Source organism: Triticum dicoccoides, chromosome 1B, assembly GCF_002162155.2.
Source record: "Triticum dicoccoides isolate Atlit2015 ecotype Zavitan chromosome 1B, WEW_v2.0, whole genome shotgun sequence".
Taxonomy (NCBI): domain Eukaryota; kingdom Viridiplantae; phylum Streptophyta; class Magnoliopsida; order Poales; family Poaceae; genus Triticum; species Triticum dicoccoides.
Genome location: NC_041381.1, coordinates 703,701,486 through 703,706,148, shown reverse-complemented (window position 1 = coordinate 703,706,148; position 4,663 = coordinate 703,701,486). Strand labels below are relative to the sequence as shown.

Below are 4,663 nucleotides of genomic sequence, written 5' to 3'. Positions count from 1 at the left end.
ACACATGAACATACACGAACGAAGATTTTATCCAAGCGGATACACCAAAGACAAAGGCCGACGAATCCCACGAGATCTGTTGGAGAAAAATATCCACACTCCCTCAGATGACACTAGAAACATCATCAAGACGGGGCTAGATGAGAAGACCTTATTTCATCTCTAGAGAGCCGCCGCCACCTCATCTTCCCAGAAGGATGCAAAGCTGACAAAACTCAAAGAAACATTGAATGCCTTGACATTCGTGACGGCCTGTTCGGTTGTGCCTTCTCATCCAGGGTCGCGGTTGCATGTTTCGAGCAGGCAAATAATTTTGTAAAGCCCAGGACAAACACCTATGGGGTGTCCAGCCGCATGGATGTACCCAGGGCACGCGTCCCAGATAGCCCACATGCCAATCAAGGTGCACCCTCGAGTGCAGACCCGACGTCTCTTCCCGGTGGAACAAACACCGGGCGCCACCACCAACGTGTGGGGCGGCACATCCAGGGCGACGAGTATCGCGTGACAGATGAGGTGGCCCGAGGCGTGCCCTCGGCACACGCGTCAGGGACCCCAAGTAGTAGGCTCCGTGACTTATTCGGTTGTTGGTGTACGCCAGGTTGGATTATGTCGGACACCTCTCCAGCTCTATTTCCGGGTCGATGGAGGATCATTGCTTCCTAATTCCGGGTTCCAACCACTTTTCATGTGTTGTTGGTTGCCAGTTAGGAGGTCGTTGTGGAGGGTACGGTTCTCGGTTTGTTCAGATGCTTGGTTAGTCTGGTTTGGTGTTATCATGATCGGCATGCAGTCATGTGATGCTACTTAACGGACACCTCAACAAAGGATGAGTGTAAAATAACACAACATGAGCATAGCCATTAGAATCGTATTTTGCAGATAATCTGAAAAAAGGACTCCTTCAAATAGTTGATGTATACTATTGATTGCATTTCTTGACTGCAATTGATCTTTACGCCAAGGACGCAACGGGTCATCTAGTGAAAGAAAAAAAAAGTTATGGAGGCTACAGTTATATCTAGCCATGGGCCAGGCCGGGCCGGGCTTGGGCCGGGCCTAAAAATGCCCACGGCAAAGAACTTAGGCCCAGGCCCTCCCAGGCCCTACCATCGGGCCTACTTTTCAAGCCCAAGCCCGGCCCATCTAGTAAAAAGCCCTGAAAAGCCCTTAGGGCTTAGGGCCATGGGCCGGGCCTCTTCCTTAAAATGCCAATATGCTAAGCCCAAGCCCGTCCAGGCCCTGCTGGTGGGCTCAAAACTCAGGCCCAAGCCCGGCCCATGGGCAAGCCCATCGGGCCTAGGCCCTGGATATTAGGGCCGGGCCTGGGTGGGCCGACAGGGCCGGGCCTGAGATGGCCAGGACTAGCTACAGTGGCTCTGTGTTTACGCACAAAAACCGTGGCCTCCCTTTCATTTGATGCACGCTCTATATCCCATACAGGATACATCGACCAATGATATGCGACTCTAACAAGCAAGCAACCCGGGAGTTCCATATTCTTCTTTAATTTTCTCAAATATTTATTTTATTTCGGTTGGTTTTATTAAAATTATAAATAATAATATTCCTGAATTTGGAAAATATTCATAAATTTGAAATTGTTTATAAATTTAAAAATGTTCATGAATTCAAAATAATATTCATGTATTTGAAGAATATTCACAGATCGAAAAATGAGTCAACCAGAGCAGGTCATAACCGCTGATATCAAGCATCATCCAACAAGCAAACTGACCTGCGTACAACGATCTTTTGTCCAACACCTGTACGACCAGCAGATATTGTATCATTCGAAATGCGATATATGGCCAAAATCATCTATCATGGCAGGATTCAAACCAACAATGCATAAGGTTCATCTGTATGAACAGTACCAAGCCAGCTATATCACAAAGAGCTATATTCTCTTAGAAAGCGATCACACAGCCATTCAGTTGCTAAAGCAGAAATTTGCTCAAACAGAAATACTACTAGACTCATCTTCATACCATGCCAGCAACATCATAAATATCTTAGAATGCGACCACAGAGATCATCCAGTAATACTACTACTCATGTTCTAGCTAGCACATGATATAGACATACATAATAATATAGTGCTGGAATATATAGAACTGATATCCGTCTTGCTTCTCCATCAAACAAGCTGCATTTTGTCTTCAACCCAATTGCTTGGGCACTCCCTCAGAAGTAGCAGCAGCCTCCTATCCTTTTAGCATGGGCAGACTCTCAGCAGTAACAAGATGTCCATCATACCTTACTATTTTAGCACCGTCTTCAGTGCGAGGACATCTGACATAGGCAACAAGAATACCCACAGCATATGTACAATGGGTGGCCACCTTGGTCAAAATTATCTTGCGCCTACAGGTAGGTTGGACGAGATGGTAAGAGTTACATATGAACTCCGGTTGGAAGAGGGAAACAGAACAAATATCTACTCCCTCCGTTCCTAAATACAAGTCTTTGTAGAGATTTCACTATGGACCACATACGGATGTATATAGATGCATTTTAAAGTGTAGTTCATTCGTTTTACTCCGTATGTGGTCCGTAGTGGAATGACTCCAAAGACTTATATTTAGGAACGAAGGGAGTATGTCTGAATATATATGGTTGATATTGTACCACTGAGGGTCCTTTGGTCTAGGCTTGACTTGCAGGGAGAGAGCCTTGAGCAGTCGCCTGTCCAGCCAGGTGGTAGTGGGCTCCGCCACAGCCTTGGCGATGAGATTGTAAAGCTCCTCCTTCTTCTGCTGGATTTGCGATGCACGGTTGTATCCTTCATCCAAGGCACCGGGGATTCCGGAATGCTGGAAACACAGAAGCAGCATTGAGAACTTAGATCTAACCAACAAATAGTCTTGACAAGAGATATATCACCTGATATCATGCACGGCAAAATGTAAAACTAGCTGGAGACCAAAAGATGTCAATTTTTTTACCAAAATATCAAGTCATCCTCATGCTAGGCAGTTGGTCATGTATCCAATGGCACATCGATCAAAAGATAAAACTAGCAGGAGACCAAAAGACGTCGGTTTTACCAAAATATTTCTTCATGCTGGGCGTTGAGCATCTAACAATGGCACAGAAACTTACTGTATAAAACTAGCAGGATACCAAAAGACATCGGTTTTATCAAAATATTTCTTCATGCTAGGCAGTTGATTATCTACCAGTGATACAGAGCAAACTATAGAACTAGCTAGAGACCAAAAGATATCGATTTAAAATAAATATCAAGGCATTCTTCATGCTAGGCAGAGATCGTCAATCAAAAAGATGTCTATGTAAAGGATAGCCGTTCTTCCCTATGATTATGATATACCGTGATACATAATAGTATGGAGAGAAGAGGGGAGGGCCTCCACCAATCAGAGCAACAATCGGACGTCGGGGCACAGATCTAGCCGGAGATGAGACGGAGGCCAAGATACCTGCGGCTGGGTGTGGACGAGCCGGCGAAGCACCGCCGGACGGAGGATCCTCGTCGCCGCCGTGTGGAGGGAAGCCACCATCCTCGGAGCCCTGTGAACGAGCACGAATCAGTCGCCCAAGACTGGAAAAATCAAACCGGGATGGAACCTAACTTGCGGGTCGGAACTACTGATTAGAGTTCGGGGTTGGAACCTAACTTACCTTGCGGATCGGAGCACTGGTTAGGTGTTGGAAGGGAAAGAGGGATGATTGGTGGAATGATTCGTTTCATTGTATTGCTTGAGCCTCGTGGGCATATATATAGAAGTACATGATCATCTTGGAGTACAAGGCAAGGTAGAATAATATCCTACACTATCCTAGCTTTCCTATACAATCACGTTACTCAACATCCCCCCGCAGTCACAACGGTAGCGAGGCAGACAGTGAGACTGGAGAAGAATCCGAAAGCAAGCCGACGGACACCCCCCACAGTCGTAACGGTCGACGCATCACGGAGTCATGGCTGGAGTGGCAACCGACGAGGTTGCTCAAGCAAGGCGATAGCCCTTTGTGCCGTTTGTCGAGGTAGCCGAGAGCGTGGGTGGTGGAGCCGTGGTCGAGGTAGCCGTGCGAAGAATGCCGTGGTCGATGTCGAGTCAGGGTGGCCGGTGTTGAGGAAGTCGTCGTGGAGCCGCGGGCGCAAGGGGGCGCCGAGTTAGTCGTGGGCGCAGTGGTGTCGAAGTAGTGGTGCGCCAGGAAGTAGATGATGTTGACGACGCGTCGCGCCGGGATTGCCAACCCCGGGGACACATCGTAGACGAAGGCACGCGTCGGTGTTGCCAGCACCGGGCATGCGTAGACAGACGAAGACGAAGTTGACGAAGCACCGCACCAGGCTTGCCGGGCCCGGGGACACGTCGTGGACGAAGGCACGCGGCGGTGTTGCCAGCACCGGGCATGCGTAGACAGGGACCTGCACGAGCTGTACGCCATGTCGAAGAAGTCGGAGAGGCCAGCAGAGAAGGACTCGACGACGGTTGCGGCGCCAATCGGCACGGGGCCAATGTCGCCCGCAGTTGTCGGAGTAGATGAAGCGGTCGGGGTAGATGACGACGACGCTGGCGACGGGCTCGTGCTGGACAAAGACGAAGGAGGTGGATGGGCGGCTACGGTGGCTACGGGGGTAGCGGCGGCGCCTACAAAAGAAGAGCGGCGGCGGCGGCTAGGTTAGGAGCGC

General features: G+C 49.1%; 1 long non-coding RNA gene across 1 annotated transcript; it reads right to left on the bottom strand.

Moving 5' to 3' along the window:
- Window positions 1-1,888: 1,888 nt before the first annotated feature.
- On the bottom strand, window positions 1,889-3,458 carry LOC119314079. The gene is made up of 3 exons (XR_005152229.1): window positions 3,444-3,458; window positions 2,632-2,816; window positions 1,889-2,367 (listed from the first exon to the last, which is right to left on the bottom strand). It is a non-coding gene; the product is annotated as an uncharacterized LOC119314079 (long non-coding RNA).
- Between the last annotated feature and the right edge of the window lie 1,205 nt (window positions 3,459-4,663).